At 45.9% G+C, this 17833-nt stretch overlaps 1 protein-coding gene across 1 annotated transcript in view; it reads right to left on the reverse strand.

Moving 5' to 3' along the window:
* The window catches only part of STARD7 (StAR related lipid transfer domain containing 7), a 153200-nt gene that overhangs the window by 19922 nt on the left and 115445 nt on the right, over positions 1–17833 (reverse strand). The window lies entirely within an intron of this gene.

Genomic DNA, 17833 nt, shown 5'->3' on the forward strand with positions numbered 1-17833 from the left:
AGACGGTGCTCTCTTATGGCTCCGGTGACGTCATACGGAGTCGCGAGCAGAGGCGAGGTATTATGACGTCGGCGTAGAGAGCTGGGGAAAAAAATTACATGGAATACTGGTGCAGGGGATATTCACAAGGTGAGGAATCCACAGGCAGATACTGTATCCACCAGAAAAAGCGTTACCGAAGGCAAGTAACTTGTTTGTTACTACTACTGCTGAATCTGTACTGGCGGATGTATATTGGGAGATGGGGAGGGGGTTTGGGTTTTTCTTGCTTGTTGTTCCTTTACATAGGTCACTTGGTTTGGACCTCAGGCTGACCATACTGTACGTTTACTTGCCCCTGCTGCATTTGCTTTTAAATAAATATAAAAAATATTTATTAAAAAAATATTCTGCTAAAGGTGAAGAGAATGGACTCAGCAGCACTAGACTTTGATGATGGAGAATTTATCAGGTGATGCTCTTGGTCAAGTCCTTCTGGATACAAACCCCGAGACCAAATATTCAAATTCAACATATTGATTGAGAAACCAGAGTACAGCAACAGATAGTTAATTAAGTAAGAAAGAAAGGAAAAGTTACTTCCCCATAGCAACTGGTATGTACTCCACCCACCTGAAGATTCCTCACCTGTTGAATATCCCCTAGAGCAAAACTGGGTCCGGAAACATTTCCAATGGGGCCACTGGAAGCGATGTCACAGTGATGTCACTGGAACCATAAAGCACCCAACCTGATGCACCAATGTCCGTTCCTCATGCACTGTTTCAGAGCTTTTTGAGGCAGAGACAAGGAAATGACAATCCACTTGAGGCAGTGCACGGTTACAATCTAAATTGCAACCTTTTTAATGTGGCTTACATCTCTCCTTCAGACTGGGCATAAGGGCGACATCAGTGAGGAAACTGCAAGTAAACAGAGTATCCACCAGAAAGATAATTACCAAAGGCAAGTAACTTTTTTGAATGTTACCTGCAGGTTTTACATCTTCTGAAAAGTTACCAGTGCAGTACAAGTTTTAAGTGGGGACCCGAAGGAGTAGTCAAATGAGGAAACTTTGGAGCAGCTAGTGTCCAAAATGGCCAGCCCTTCTCATTTCTTATTTCAAACAATAATGCTTCGTTAAAGTGTGAAGGGAAACCCATGTAACCAAAGGAACACGGAGATTTGGAAAACTTTGCTGTGGTGGAGTGAGCCACGATTCCCTCTAGTAGTTATTCCCTGGCAAAGGCGTAGCATATCTTTATAGAGCATTTTCAGTGGGGCAGGGTCCTCTTCTGGACTCCCTTGCCTTTTTTGTTGAATGTATACCTCACAAAGAACTGGTTGTCCTACCCGATTTCTTTAGTGTAGGCAATGTAAAAACAAATTGCCCTTCTGGGGACCAGCTAGTGCAACCCTCTCCTCTTCCTTGGCAGGATGGGGTGAAGGTGGTAAATTGTTGCAGATGGAAAGGGATAACCACCTTAGGAAGTAAAGCAGCTGTAGTTTTCATAACCAATTTTTCTAAAAAGAAGCATCTGATGGGCAGACCTCCACTCAGTACTTGCAACTCACTGACGTGCTTTGACAATGTAATGGCCCCTGGAAAAACTGTTGTGAATGTCAACAGGCAACTGTGGATTGGCTCAAAGGAGAAAAGTCAAAACAAGGTTTAAATACAGTTGAGGCATCAAAGAAATGAGACCATGGGTCAACATAAGAGTCAACCCTCTGAAAAACTTGATCAGGATAGGGGATTTGAAAAGGGATGGTTGGTCTGGAAGGTAGAGAAATGTAAAAAAAAGGCAGCAGTGTACCCCTTGAATGTGCCCACAGCACAGCCCTGCTGGGCCACTGAGATGACAATATAAAGGACCTTTGGAGACAATCCTTCAAAGGATCCTCGTTCTTCTTTGCATATAAGGCAACAAACTTATTTTACCTTCCAGTGTAGACAGTCTAGGTGGAAAGGTGGTGAACTGACACTATTACATCGACCATCTTTTTACACAGCGGGAAGTAGCTCAATCATCGCGCTCCAGGCATAAAGGAAGAGGCTCTAGAGATTGGGATGCAGTACCTGTCCCTCCAGCTAGGAAAGAAGGTCTGCCCTAAAAGGTAGATACAGCAGGACAAATGTGAAGAGGCACAGGTGGTCTGCGTACCAGACCCTAATCGTCCAGGCAGGGGCAATGAGGATGACTTGGGCCCAGCCCTAATGAATCTTCCTCAGGACTCAAGAAATCACAGGTATAGGAGGAAACGTGTAGTGCAGTGGAAAGGTCCACCTCAAACAAAATGTGTTCCACCAGCCTCCCTGAGGCTGATACTGGAGGGCACAGAACGGAGGGCAAGGTCAAAAGAGGCAATGAGGTCCGCCTGAGGGGTATCCACAGGGCAAATATGTACTGGACCACCTTCGGGTGAAGATGCCACTCATGGTTGGCAAGATGATGCCAACTGAGGTGGTCTGTCCTGGTATTCAGAAAACTGGCCATATGGTTGGTGACTAGCCAGATTTAGTGGCGTAACGTAAAATGATGGGCTTCCTTGCAGAATGTTAAGAGGGGCCACTATGTATCCCATATCTCACAAATATTCACTGGACCTAGGTGGAATGGGCCCCTCTGAATTGTTTGGGGCCGGGAAGAGTCGAGGGCCCCCTGCACTGCATAAACTGCAGGGGCCTGTGTTATGCCGTTGGCCAGATCCCATGCAGGCGCGCCCAATCCCAGAGCCTCAACACTTCCCAGGGAAGACAGTGAGACCCAACTTTCCATTTATTTACATATCCCATTGCAGTCGTATTGTTCATTAATATCTAAACAGACTGACCCCAAAGGTATGGGAGGCAGACTGAGGTCAGTTCAAAGCAGGTTGATGTGCTGCACATGCTTTAGTGAAAAACCAGAGGCCTCTCATCTCCATTTCCTCCAGAAGAGCACCTCACTGAAGGGTGGATGAATCGGTCACCAAAATAGTAATGGAGGGTGGCGGATAGAAGGCCATGCTCCTTTGGTGTTGTTTTTGCCTTTGGTGTTTTACAGCTTATAATTTGCCAAGTAAATCTGTGCGTTTGTTGGACAACATAACTACCAGGACTGTGAGAGACTGATTCCACGCACACCATCCGGATATGTTGGCCTAAGTTCTGCAAGCTCACAGTACACCATCTGCACCCCTAACCTTACAGGGTAACAAATGGATGTGTGAACTCAGAACATGACAACCCTGACTCCAAGGTAATTGTGGTAACAGAACTAGAACCCTATTGCTTAGTTACTTATGCATACCCAAAGAGATGCACAAGATATACATAGCAAAGTGTTCCAATATATATTCATTGTGATTCTCGAGTAAAATACTTGTGCGGCAATAATCAATAGAAGGAAAGAGTATAATGTGATTAGCACTGCAAGAATGGTGAACAAGATAAACAGTTCAAACATTCTGCTGATTACAGAGAATATATACTTGCATACAAGTACTGTAACATCTTGTACTTCTGTCTAGCGCATCCTAACCTATCATCTCTAGGGTGAGTGAATCTGCCAAAACCCTAGCGGATGATCGAACTCCCTGTTACCTATGGGTAAGTGTCATCAAGCTGCCCGTCTTAGTGGACAATTTGGAAGCACCTCTCGCATGAGGTAAACAAATCAGCTGGGTTGGAATTTCGGCATGGGTCTCAGTGTATTGCTCCTCTGTCCAACCCCCCAGCACCTTGGGAACCTCTCGGGTGAGTAGCACGCTTTACAAACCCCTGATTGTTGCCGTATATAAAATATCATCATCCATATTACAATGCCAGAGCCCCAGTCAGGCCGCTATTGTTTATTCTATTGTGATAGCCCTCTCACAGAGCAGCCAGAGCAAGTAACATCTTGCATGATGAACTTAGCCTTTGTACAGAATGTTCAAGGTGTATTGATAGAGCCTACGAAGTGGTAGTGTAAGCAAAACTGAGATAGAAGAATATTGCCCTCTATGTGTACCAGGGGCAGCTAGTAACATAAAACATTTATATTGCCCTCTATGTGCACCAGGGGCGGCTAGTAACATAAAACTTTGGTGAGGTGGGGCGCGAGGCCGAAAAACTCACCAAGATGGTGATGCAGCCATCAATGGTGATGGCGCTCCAGTCCGTGGCTCTCGTCTCTGCGATAGAGGAAATGGAAGGAAGGGGGTTGACTTCCTGTACAAATCCAACCAATCCGGGAGCTGTCCTCATGCTGAGAGCAGCTCCCGGATTAGTAGGAACAGGCTACCCCAGTGCTCATTTTGAGGCTGGGGGCCTGTGCATGCAATCCCAATTTTAGTGTCTAAAGTGCGCATGTCGGATAGGCCGACTGTTTACAGCAGGCCAATCTGACAGGCGCAGTGAGCACTGGCAGCAGTCATCCAGCAATCTGCAGGAAGCTGCCCCGCCCACACCCTCGCATTGGCGTCTGAGCAGAGCAGGCCCGCAGGACACAGAATAATAAAATGGTAATGACCATTTTATTATTCTGTGTGTACTATTGTGCTCACAGCAGGCAGGGTGGACGCTCCTCCACCAGTGAAGAGGAAACACCACTGATGTGCACATAAATAAATGTGTGTCAAATGTCATTGTGTTCTGTTAGAACACATTTTATTAAATTTTTTGTTTTTCTTCCATTAGTAACATCTATTACCAAATACACAAACATGAATTGCATTTAATGTCGTAGTACAGTCTGGATTGGGGGAAAAAAAGGGGGCTGCTAAGAGTACAATAGTAGTTCCGTGTGTATCCAGCAGTGTGACATCTCCTATTGTGTTCATGCTTAACACCATTCCATTCAGATGCAGTCCAAATTAGTCCACGTCCTGCTACATTTCAGCACTGCTGCCATGTGTTAAGAAGAGTAGTGTAACATATTAAATAAACTATCCCATCCCTCCCTTCCCAACTTAGTCTGGTACTACCCACATCAACTTATTTGTCAGAGTGCTCTCTGCTAGCTGCTCCCGTTAATGCTCAAACATTTCAAAGTATATACTATACAGTGTTAGGTCTGCGAGACATCTGGATCATTAATAGTGTAAGCTAAAAGAGGGCCTGGACAGTAAAGCTTCCGTTATTCCCGTGTTACTGGGACTGGTGGCGGTGCCAGTGCCTTGAACGCTTCCAGTATGCTATCCCAGTCCAGAGAGATATTTTTTTTGTGCAGTCCTCGGGCTTCCTCCCGGCAGATAGCAGCACTCTCCGTGCCACCCCACCTCACCTCACCACCTCCCCGTGCCAGCCATAGAGCAGTGGGGGTGTAACCGACTTCCACCACATCGTGATTGAGCGATTGGCCAGAAGTAGTGCTAAATCTATAAAGCAAAGCTGTACCTTCTGTGCTTAAGGGGGTCGGATCAGCCCTAGTAAGCAGACTGCAGGCGTGTCCGGGACAGGGATCCCAACCGTAGATTTGACCAAGGTAACCACTTCCGTCCAGTAAGATGCGAGCACAGGGCACTGCCAGAGCATGTGTAATAAATCAGGGTCTTCTAGCTTACATCTGGGGCAACGATGTGTGGCTGGGAATATGCGTTTCAGCCGGTGTGGGGTGAGATATGCCCTGTGTAAGACCATATATTGAATACATTTAAATTTGGTGATAAGAGGGATTATCTTGGGGTATCCGAAGATCATGCTCCAGTCTTTATCTGTCAGGTCTGTACCAAGGTCCGTGGACCATTTGTTGCACACGTCCATCAATGGGGTTCTAGTGTGAGTTGTAATGCCTTTGTATAGCCACTTAGTGAGATGACGGCCCTCTCTCATCAAGTAGGTCATGAAGACCATTTCATGCCGAGGGGGTTCCTCCCTGTGTGGGGCCCAGTGTTTCTTTACATATTGTAGGACTACAGTGTGTGTGAGGTATAATGCATCGGAGACTCCATGACGTCTGACAAAGTTACCATGGTCCATAAGTGTACCCTCGTCAAACAGAGCACCCACTGTGGTGACACTGCCCTCCGTCTAGGGGAGTAGTCGCCGTTTAGTGAGCAAGCCAGTGATAGTAGGGATGCTGATGAGTGGTGTGGTATCAGAGTAAAGAAGGCAACTACGCTTGTAATGTGTGGAATTTTTCCAGTATGTAAGCGCCGTACGCAGGAGAGTCGGGGCATCAGTCGGTACCCTACCCATCGGTAGGAGTAGTGTGTGCAGCCTCTCTCGGTCTATGTTAGTGGGAGTGTAATCTATTTCATGCAGGTTGCACCCTGCCAGCAAGTACGAAAGCCACTGCAATTGGCTCCCGAAGCAGTAGGCACGGAAATCCGGGGCACCCAGTCCACCCTTGTCTGTGTCCAGTTGTAGCTTGGCCAGTCCCACTCTACGTCGCCCGCTGCCCCAAATCAAGTCAGAGAGTATAGTGTTCAGTGAGTTGAGAAGCGGGGTCGGAATCACTACCGGCAAGTTAGTAAAAAAAATATAGCAAAGGAGGTAGGACTAACATTTTCGAAATTGCCACTCGTCCCATCACCGAGAGTGGTAGAGAAGACCAGAATGTGACCTGCGATCGTAGGGATCTGATATCCTTACTCAGGTTACCCTCTATGAGATGCGGTGCAGTTCTGTACACTTGTATGCCTAGGTATTTGAACGTGTGTGTAGCGACCGTTCAGGAGTGGGGGCCGAACTGAATCGCCTCTGGGCGTTTTCCTTGGTGAAAAAAGAGGTAATAGGACTTACTTTCGTTTACGCTAAGGCCTGAGAGCCGTGCAAAGGGAAAAAAATGTCCAGGATAGGTGTGAGATCTACGGTTAGGTCGTTGGTGTACAAAATTATATTGTATGCGGAAATTGCATGTGTAGCCTGCCCTAAGCGTATGCCTGTTATGCGGCTGATAGCCGCACCTTGAGAGCTAACGGCTCCAGGGCCAATACGAACAACAGTGGAGACAAGGGGCAGCCCTGGCGAGTGTCTTTGCCAATCAGGTACTTCTGCGAAATGTGGCTCCCAGTGAGAGCCTTCGCAGTGGGGTCTGTATACAGTAGTTTAACCTACTTCAGATAGTCCGGAGGTATTCCAAAACTCTCGAGTACCTGAAACATGTAGTCCCATCTGAGCGTGTCGAATGTCTGATGCATCCTGCGTTACCTCGTTCCTGGGGGGTGGCCGCCATAACGTGGACAGTCTCCTAATGTTAAGTGAGGTACTACGCGCTGGCACAAATTCGCACTGGCCTGGGTGAATTAACTTATACAGATAAGGGAGTAGGTGGCTGGGAAGGACTTTGCTCAGTATTTTGTATTCAGTTGTGAGTAGGGACAGGGGTCTATAGCCTAAAAGGTCCGCAGCCGAGCGGCCCGGTTTAGGAAAGGAAACTACCTAGTGATGGGGGGCAGTGTTCCTGTGTCTATTACAGAGTTATACAGGCGCTCTAGCTGCGGTACCAGGGAGTCTGAGAATGTAGCAAAAAATTCGGCCGGGAGGCCATCAAGGCCAGGGGCCTTGTTCCGAGGTAGACCTCTGATGGCCTCCTTGATTTCCACCCTTGTGATGGGGCCAGAGAGATTATCCTGTGCCGCTTTGGTCAGTTGAGGAAATGGTACATCAGTTAGGGGGGGTGATTGGTATAGTGCCTGATAATATTCGCAGAAGGCTTCATTTATGCCTTGCTGTGTGTCCACTGTGTCCCCGTTCATAGTAGTTATCTTGTGTATTTGGGTATATGGACGGTCATTCCGAAGAATGCACGCCAGCAGCGGGCCAGCTTTGTCGAACGGTTTTGTGTGTGTGTGTGTGTAGGCAGTATAGTCGATGTGTCTGATTGTTTCTAGTAGCTCAGCATGCTTTATTCGGGTGTCTTGCAAGAGTGCTCCCTTAGTGGGATCATTCGCTGCGTCCTGTTCGAGGCTATTCAGGGAATTTTCATCTTCTCTAAGGTTGTTGTGTGTTTCCTGTCGCGCCCCTGCTGTGGTGCTGATGGCTATACCCTTGACCACAGTCTTGAATGCATCCCACTCCACCTGCGGTGTGGAGGCGGTTCCTATGTTTTCCACAAAGTAGTGGTTGATGCCCACAGCCAAAGCCTCCCGGAAGACGGAGTCCTCAAGCATTAGGGGCATGTCATCGTGTTTAGGGCAAAAAGGCAACTTAAGAACATGAGCATATAAAATGCTGTTTCTATTAGGGCCTAATGTAACCATTTGACATTGTGATAAGTGCTTCTCCACTGACCACCGTCCCAGGTATGCCACAGTGTCCTTTGAGATTGTGATGGAGTCTGACATCTCCCTCATGCAGGATCCAATGCCTACGGAGACAACACTGGAGTGCCCTTGTGTGGCAGCACATGCATGTGACTAGGAGGATGCAGGAAGGTAGCAGGCAAAGAACCATCAGGACTAGAATCAGAGGTCCAGCCTGAAACATCAAAATCATATCCAGAATGTCCCTGATTATCTGGGGAGGAGGGAACTCTTGTAGTAATGTTGTGTCCGGTATTGCCGCTAGGAACAGTAGGCACTGAGAGGGTTCTAGATAGGTCTTAGGCATATTGATGAAAAAGACAAAGTTGAACAGCATGTAAGCTGTTGTCTGCAAGTAATGCAACACCATTTGTGGCAAGATGGGCAGTTGCCTAGGTACAGTAATAGAGTTCCCAGGCCTTCTCAGATGAACCTCAACCGCCACCTTAATGAAGACTGGAGGTGATGAAGTCAACCCAAATGGGAAGACTGCAAACTGGCCTGGAGAATACTCTACCACGAGCACAAGTATCTCTTCTGAGGCTGCAAGATCGGTATGCCAAAGTATGATCTTAAACCGCAGGGTCTAGAACTTGTTCCTACTTAAGGAAAAGTTCAAGATGCTCTCCTTGACTTGGGTTCTGTTGGCACTCAAAGTGGAAGACCGGTTAGTGTCCCTAAACTCCTTCATTTTGCCCTTGTTTTGGCTACTACTTCTTGGAGCCAGCCATTTTGCTTCCTGCCATGTAAGCCATGATCTTGCACAAAGACTGTCTGGAAGCCCCCTGAAAATGATATTTAAAAGGGAATGAACCAAACCAGTAATGAAATCTTAGAGCGTGTCTCCAGTGACAAACATATATAAAAATGGAATCCAGAAAACCTCACTTTATTCCCTTTCCAAGTTCTTCTTGACCAAGGAAGGGAGAACTCTGCAGAGTACACTAAAAGCTGCTGTGTAATAAGGGCTGATGGCTGCCTTATAGCCAGCCTACCAGAGGTGAGGGGACAATACCTGGAGTCTGCACTTTCTGATGGAGGGCTGATGGTCTGCCTGAAATGCCTAGAAGTTTGCCTACCTAAACATATTAAATATATGGATCGTTTTGAACTAGAACAGTCTGTGCCTAAATCATGTTAAGTTTCTCCACACAAGGACATATCCCATATACCCCTGTGTTGTGCGAGCACTTATTCTGTATTGTGCTCAATGAACTCAAGAGTCAAGTTAGATTTCTAAAATTTGCGAGGTAGAGGCTCCTTCAAACCTTTCCACAAATAATGGAAAAATTTAATTTAAGAGACTTTTACAATCTCGAATAATACAAGGGGAAGCTCATCTTTTAATAACACCCAACAAACGCAAACGCACAGATAACAAGCATTGGCATAGCCAATAGGTCTCCCCTATGGGACCTTATAAGTGTTTAGCCATGCAACAGTTGCATAACTAAATACTTATAAGGTCCCAAAAGCGAGACCTATTGGCTATGTCAAGCGGCCCTGCGGCCGCGAAAGTGATCGCGATCAAACATCAAAGCGGCCGCGCGGCCACGAAAGTGAAAGTAATCGGGGTAAACGGCGCGCGCGCCTGCGCACATGCACTGTAGCTCTAGGCTGGCCTGGTAGCACTTTTTGGAGCCCTCTCAATAAGTCTCGCCAGACCAGCACATGCGCTGGGTCAGGCGAGACCTAAAAAGGGGGAACATCACATATTAAATACAGCATCACACATTAGAAGCGTAGACATTAGATAGATGCAGAGCTCTCTAAAACAAAATGATGCAACCAGAGACCTTCTGGGTAAGAGGAGTTAAATCCTTATTTAGCAAAACTCTATCTTAAACTCATGTTATGGAAATGTGGCATTCATATCAAGCAGACCTCTCCAGAGAATCTTAAAATGTGAAAAAAAGACTGGATAACAGAACAACCCAGAAAGTTACAGAGGGCCAGTTGCACAATGTACCCTGCAACCAAAGTTCAGCTCAGGTGCACAAATGAAATCACTGCATGGGCAGAATCCCATAACTGATTCTCAGAATGAAAGTGTGGATTATGTGGAGTTTCCACAAGTGCAATTTGCTGAATAACTAAAACGTTGCATACTTGTTAGTAATAGTTTTCACTAACAATCTGCAAGAAGATTGCCAACCCCAAAACACTTGCAATTTACTCAAATCACAGGTATGAGTAAATGTTGTCTGAGTGTGAAAGAGAAATGAACATCCAAATAGAAAAAAAGCTTAAGTACAGATCCACTTCTGCATTACATTTTGGCATGAGTAAATATGGATCTGTTACATATCACTATGCAAACATTGTCAAATATTCGAATACTCTGGGAATATAGGACTGATTCCAATGGTTACTTCTGCAATGCCTTCCGAGAGGCAAAAAGTCCAAGGCTTCCTTGAAGCAAGGCAAAACGCAGAGCAAACCACAATTCTTTTCTGATAGCTTTGTATGTAGAGCTTACAATAATCAATTTTATCATGACTTCAAATTCACAAAGGGTGAGACTGGATGTCAATCAGACTCATAGAAAGACAAAGAAAAAACAAAGCAAATAGACTCAACATCAAATTGATACATCCATACATTCACAAAATAAAAGGGGGAGGGAGGCAAAATGCACAGACTAGTCAAGAAACTCAACATAGTGAAAGGGTGGATAAACATTATATGAATCCTCTTCAGAACAAAGACAGGGTAAAGATAGTACATAAAAGACCCATCATGAATTTCACATAATAAAAAGAACCAAGGATGCGAAAGATCTCCAACAAAAACATCACACAGTGAAACTGGAGAAGTCTAGAGTACAACACATTTACCTCCAGAGTGGTACAAAATGTAAGGAGAACCATGCACACCCCAATGAACGAACCGTGAGAAATCATCTCAGCAATTTGTCAAGTCAGGGCATTGCTAGAAATGGATATACATAAAGAAACAAGCATTTACAATGCAATGGTCTCGGCAATATTATAGGTAGAGCTATTGGTATTGCTCATTATTTTTGTATTATTTTTGTATCCCTAAATAAATGGCATTGTCATTTCTATTGGCATTAGCTTTTTTTTGCACATGTGATACCTATTGCATTAGCAGAGAGAGAGTGAGGTAGTGAGATAGAGAGAGAGAGTGAGGTATTGAAATAGAGAGTGAGGTAGTGAGAGAGAGTGAGGTAGATAGAGAGTGAGGTAGTGAGATAGAGAGTGAGGTAGATAGAGAGTGAGGTAGTGAGATAGAGAGAGTGAGGTAGTGAGAGAGAGTGAGGTAGATAGAGTGAGGTAGTGAGATAGAGAGATAGAGAGTGAGGTAGATAGAGAGTGAGGTAGTGAGAGAGTGAGGTAGTGAAAGAGTGAGGTAGTGAGGGAGAGGGATGTTGTGAGGTAGTGATATATAAGCATAGAGTGATGTTGTGATGTAGTGAGATAGAGAGAGAGGTAGTGAAAGTGAGGTAGTGAGATAGAGAGTGATTGAGGTAGTGAGTGAGAGAGAGTGAAGTTGTGAGGTTGTGAGCTAGAGAGTGAGGTAGTGATGTTTTGAGAGAGAGAAGTTGTGAGGTAGTGAGATAGAGTGGAGTAGCGAGGTAGAGAGAGGGGGAGGTGTCTACTGCTGTCTATGCTGGTAATACCGGTGTGTAATCTTACTGGTATGGTATGTTACAGTGCGGCCGATTTACTTGCCTTGCGCCCCCCTAGTGGCCAATGTCATCCTTCATTTCCTGGCAGCCGGCCTTTTCGAAAAGGCTGTTCTACTTGTGGGTGGCGGCCTCCAATTTCCATCAGGACTGCGCCTGACACCATTCCGCTCCCTTACCAATGCCTTCTTCTCAATACTAGATCCGTGATCGGTCACTCTTTGGATATTTGGAACTTATTGTATAATTCCGATATATCATGTTTATTCCTTACGGAGACATGGCTGAGTGACTGTTCAACATCTGACCTAGCCAACGCCATCCCTCCGGAATATAACATCTTCAGGAGGGACAGAATATCTGGCAGAGGGGGAGGAGTAGCTCTTGTGGTCAATAAAAACATTCCCTGCTCAACCTTTCCGGTAGAGAACATTCAGGGATGCGAAGCCTTGGGCTTCACCCTTCAGCTCTCCCCCCTCCAGGCTTGTACCGGGATTCTCTTGTATAGAGCCCCGGGGTCGGCAGGGTCGTTCTTTGATGTACTACAAGTCGCTCTCTCTGTCCCTTGTCTCAGATCAGAGCACTGTATGCTTCTTGGGGACCTCAATATCCACATGGATATCGCAGCGGACCCTGACGCAATAAAACTAAGTGACATTACAAATACATTAGGTCTGTCTCCGTTTCTTCTAAAGCCGACGCATAATAAAGGCCATACTCTTGACCAGATCTTTTCTACAAAAGCTATTGTGATAGAGTCCTTACAACCTGTACTCTGGTCTGATCATTTTTTGGTCTCTTTCTCGGTACCTGTCACCGTTCTCACTCGGGTGAGAGAATCTATAGAGACCTCGCGATTTTCGCGCCCTTTCCATCTACTTTCGGCGGAAATGCTATCTGAGGCCCTTAATATCTTTCCATGTCCTCTTTCGGGTACGTTGGAAGAGAATCTCAGTCTCTTTCAGAATTGGCTGACAGCCAGACTTCAGACCTTAATTCCCGAAAAGAAGCATAAATATGGCGAACGCAGAGCGTCTGCCCCATGGTTCACTCCCCAGTTAAGGGAGCAGCGGCAGGGCTGTAAAAGGGCAGAGAGAGTTTGGCGACGGGCCTATGACCTGACTGAGAAAGCAAAATTTCGAGCAATAACTAAAGCCTACCATCAGTCAATTTGGAAGGAAAAAAAAGCATACTTTGAGCGACGAATTGATGAGGCTGAAAATGGCTGTAAGGAAATTTTTAAAGTTGTTTTGGATTTTACGTCCCCTGCTATTTGTACTCCATCTCATACTCATTCTGAAGAATGGTTAAAACAGCTTGCAACTTTCTTTACGACCAAAATTACTACTATTCAAGCCTCTCTTCTCTACTCCAGCTCTCACTTGGCCGCAGGTTTTTCATCCCTCCCTGTATTTAAGGAGAGTACAGGCCCTTCTGTTTCACATTTTCCACATCTTGGTCTTGACACCTCCCTGGAGCTTCTGTCTGGTTTGAAATCAGGTTCTCCACTTGATCCATGCCCAGCTAAACATCTGGGGAAGGTTGCACCTGCTTTAAACGCTCTGCTGAATCCACTCTTGAATTCTTCATTGCTAACGGGAGTAGTCCCACAAGCATGGAAACATGCCTTGATCCTGCCATTGATCAAGAAGCCTACCTTGGACCCCCTCATCCATGCCAACTATAGACCTATCTCCCTTCTCCCCGCTCTAGCGAAAGTAGCCGAGAAATTTGTACATCGGACGATTTCTAATTTTATTGAGGAGCACGATCTGCTGCATGACACGCAATCTGGGTTCCGTGCAAATTTCAGCACAGAGTCGGCTCTCTTAGAGGTCACGGATGCCATCAGGGAAGTACTCGACTCTGGAGGAAGGGCTATGTTGGTAATGTTAGATCTATCGGCGGCTTTCGACACCGTCCCTCATGATCGCCTCCTTGTAAGACTCTGGGAGTGCGGCATTCAGGGAACGGTGTGGAGTTTGCTTAAATCCTTTCTAGCCGGCCGCCGACAAACGATCTGGGCGCCTCCTTTCTCCGCGGATATGTCTCCATTAGAGGTAGGGGTGCCGCAGGGTTCCATCCTTAGCCCCACGCTGTTTAATATCTTTATGGCCCCTCTGGCGGCAGTCGCGGAGTCTTTTGGCGCCCAGGTCATATCTTACGCCGATGATACCCAGCTCCTGTTCACTTGTGACAGGGGCGGGACTTTCGATGGCGTACAGATCAAGGACTGTTTGGGGGCGGTTTTCGAGTGGTTTAGGTGTAATGGGTTAAAGTGTAATCCCGACAAGTCGGAGTTGCTCTTTTTTGGTTGCACCTCTGAACCAGACTGGAAAGCCTGGTGGCCTCAAGATTTGTTTCCACCTGACAGTGTGTCCCTCAAGGCAAAAAACCTGGGAGTGATTGTGGACAGTGATCTGTCTTTTGGGCCACATATTTCGTGCCTCTCAGGTTACAGATGCTGAGAAAGTTCCTTCCTCTTTTGTCTGTTCAGCATAGGAAGACTATTGTTCAGGCTTTGATTGGATCGCGACTGGACTACGCAAACGCCCTTTTTTTGGGCCTACCAAAATATCTTCTGACCCGTCTGCAAGTGGTCCGGAACTCGGCAGCCTGTGCTATTTACGGGCTCCCTAGAAGAGCCGGCGCCACGGCCCTATTGAGAGCCTTACACTGGCTGCCGATCGCTAAAAGAATTCTTTTTAAGTGCCTGACTTTTGCCTTTAAGGCTCTACAAGGCTCCGGCCCCAAGTACATAAGGAAACGTCTCTCCCGATATGTACCGGCAGGGCCCTGAGATCATCTTTGCTATCTAAAATGACAGTCCCGGTCATTCGGCGTGCAAGGATGGGTGGTCGATCCTTCCGCTACCTAGTCCAGAAGGAGTGGAATGAATTACCACTCTCTCTTAAACAGGCCCGAGTCTCCTTGCCTTTAGAAAGGAGCTTAAAACGTGGCTTTTCACTAAATAAGTTTTTTTCTAGATAACCTGAGTCTCTTTTCTGTCTCCTTTTTAGTAGTCGCTATGTTCTGTTTTGTCTGCCAATGTTCTTCAGCAAAGCGCCGGGACGCTCCTGGGAGTAGCCGTGCGCTATAGAAGAAATAAATTAACATAACATAACATAACATGTAGTGAGAAAGAGTGAGGTAGTGAAACAGTGATGTAGTGAGGGAGAGGGATATTGTGAGGAAGTGAGATGGTCGGTGGTTGAGATAAGTAATGACTGGCTGATACTGGCCTTCATTCTTGAGGGGTCCGTTGGTGGCTGGATTGTAGCCCACATAGGGAGCTGTGATGTAACAGGGCTTCAGAGACAGGTTTTGAAAGAAAAAGTAGTGTCACTTCTCGTGACTATATCATGACGTTCACGGGACACAACTGACTCATCTCATAAAATAGTTAACTATGGTAGGATATTGTTAGCATGGTCTTTAAGGCTTCCGTACTTGAATTGGGACAGCTACAGGAACTTCTCTGCACAATGAAGTAGTACTGGCAGTTCTCAAAAGGACTCCTGTGTGTCAGATGAGAGGGACTGGCCTGTATCAGCTGTAATCGAACACTTTCTGTCGGACAGTGTACGCACGCCTATGGATCATTTGAATACTTTTCATGGGACAGCCGCTGCAATTCTCAGCTTTTTTCTAATAGTTTTAAGGGACTGTGCAGATTTTTATCAGCAGGTATCAAATTAACTCTACAGTGGTGGCGCTTCTTTACAGGATTCTTGTTGTGTGATGGCACTGGCACTTATGAAATGAAATCATAGCACATCTCAAAAGTATTCTGTTACTTTTAAAGTGACATCACTGCCACACTACTCGGCGCTGGCACTTCTCAGCAAAATCCAAACACTTTTCATGGGACAGCCGTACCACACTGCTAAACATGACACTACTCAGCAAGATTCTAGCACTTATAATGGGACAGTAGTATCATGCTGCACAGCATTGACACTTCTTAGCAAGATTCTAACACTTTTAATGGGCCAGGAGTAACACACTGCTCAGCATGGCATTTCTCGGAAAGATTCTAACACATTCAATGGGCCAACAGTACCACACTGCTCAGCACTGGCACTTCTCAGCAAGATTCTAAAACTTTTGACGGGACAGCACTACCACACTGTGTCATTTTCAGTTTTTTTCCCATCTTTTTGCTGAAGAGGAACAGCATTGGCAAAAGCCAATAGGTCTGCTGAATGTGAGACATAACGGCTACGCCAATGCTTGTTCTTTAATGCTAATACATTTATAAGCTTTTCGATAAACAAATGTTCTCGAACAGCAGCATACTGGGAAATGATGATTATAAATTCCTGCATAGTCTGTGCTCGGCAAGGAAAAGAGGATCCAGGACAGAGGATCATGTCTCTTTAGACACACTCTGCCTCTACTGCACACATCATCTGATGCATAGGCTCCTGATTTTAACGAGAGGAAAAACTGGGTTGCTCAATCGGATCAAAAGTTACTTTAAGTTGGGTGACATGTTCCAGAATAATGGAGGGTCCTTCACAAAGGTTCACTCGTCATCTTTCAGTTGTTTATTGTTGTATTTGGTAGTGAAACTGGTGTTAATGGGGCCAAATCTTTGCCCAGAAAGTAATACAGTGTGTATACGTGGCAAAATAATGAAGCAATACTCTCAAAAAAGATGCCACATTACATTCTAGAGTTTGTCTTTTCTTGCTTTACAATTTTGTCAACTCTGCCTTCTGATTTGCACCGCCCTGCTGCATAATTCCAGTGGCTCTTCCTATGGCCCAAGGAACTCTAATTGTGGTCAGAACTAATGTTTGTTAAGAAGCCCCTTTGTTCCGGGTGATTGTAAATGTGTTGTCATTAGCAAATTAAAGGCCTGTGCCTGCACTTGAAAGGCCGTCTCCGTCATCTCCCCACAACTCTGATTCACCTTAGAATACCTCTAAGTGGTCTCTCCATTTCAACTCTGACAGTTTATTTCACATGGAAAATAAATGTAAAGTGCAGAAGTCCCATGTTAGATTGGACACTTTAATACAGTTCTGGATTTGTGCTATCAGCATGCATTCTGCGACAGACAGATTAAATGCAGAAGTGGCATTTCTCAATAACACAAACACGCACAATGTCTCTTTAATAAGGACAAATCACAGATACCAGAATCCCAGTCTCAGGCAGTGAAGTGTCAGACGTAGGAGTCACGACTCGCGCTCAGACACATGACTCAACACATTTCTCGCCACCATCTATCCAGCCAGATGTTGCGCGCGCATTCTTAAACACAGATCGACCTCGGGCACAGAGAAGGGATTAAAACAAAGCCACTTTTGGTCAATTTCAGCAAGCAACACAACTTTGAAATGCAATGCACGTATTTTCGGAAATGCAAGAAAAGGGGGACACACGTTTCGAAAAGAACTGTGAAGAGTAAACACCACACCTTTGCTTGCCTCGTCCACGCGTGAATCTCTGCTACAATTAGCTCTGGAGTCACAAGGGGGAAAGGCGTCCAAAGCACGGTGCGGTTCCCTACTCGTCGCCACCAGCACAACAACACGGCGCTGGACGGATGGATCTAGCAAAAAAATGGCGGATGGAAGCTTCGAAACTTTTTCGGATTCGGGGGCGTGTTCCTGCTGTTCTAAAAGGGTGTGGCTAAAAAGTGGAAAGAACAGCAAGGAACACGCCCCCGAATCTGAAAAAGACGGAGCCTATTTGGAGGGACGGCTCTCTCCTCCAATGGCTGGCCTCCGTTTAGGAAGCCAGCCAATGGAGGAGAAGCTAAAAGAGAGGCGGGCTAAATAGCCACTCTAGAAAACATTAAATCTCCGACTTCCGGTTCTGCCTTCGGCAGACCGGTAGTCCTCGACCTAAAAAGGAGGACTACAAACCCTAAATCACAAAGCCAGATTAGGATGTCATTACCCAAGGACTACAGACACTGCCACAATACCACTAACCCCAGAAAAGAGATGATCTCAAACTAACAAATTCTACAAATATGAT

Source organism: Triturus cristatus, chromosome 11, assembly GCF_964204655.1.
Source record: "Triturus cristatus chromosome 11, aTriCri1.1, whole genome shotgun sequence".
Lineage (NCBI taxonomy): Eukaryota > Metazoa > Chordata > Amphibia > Caudata > Salamandridae > Triturus > Triturus cristatus.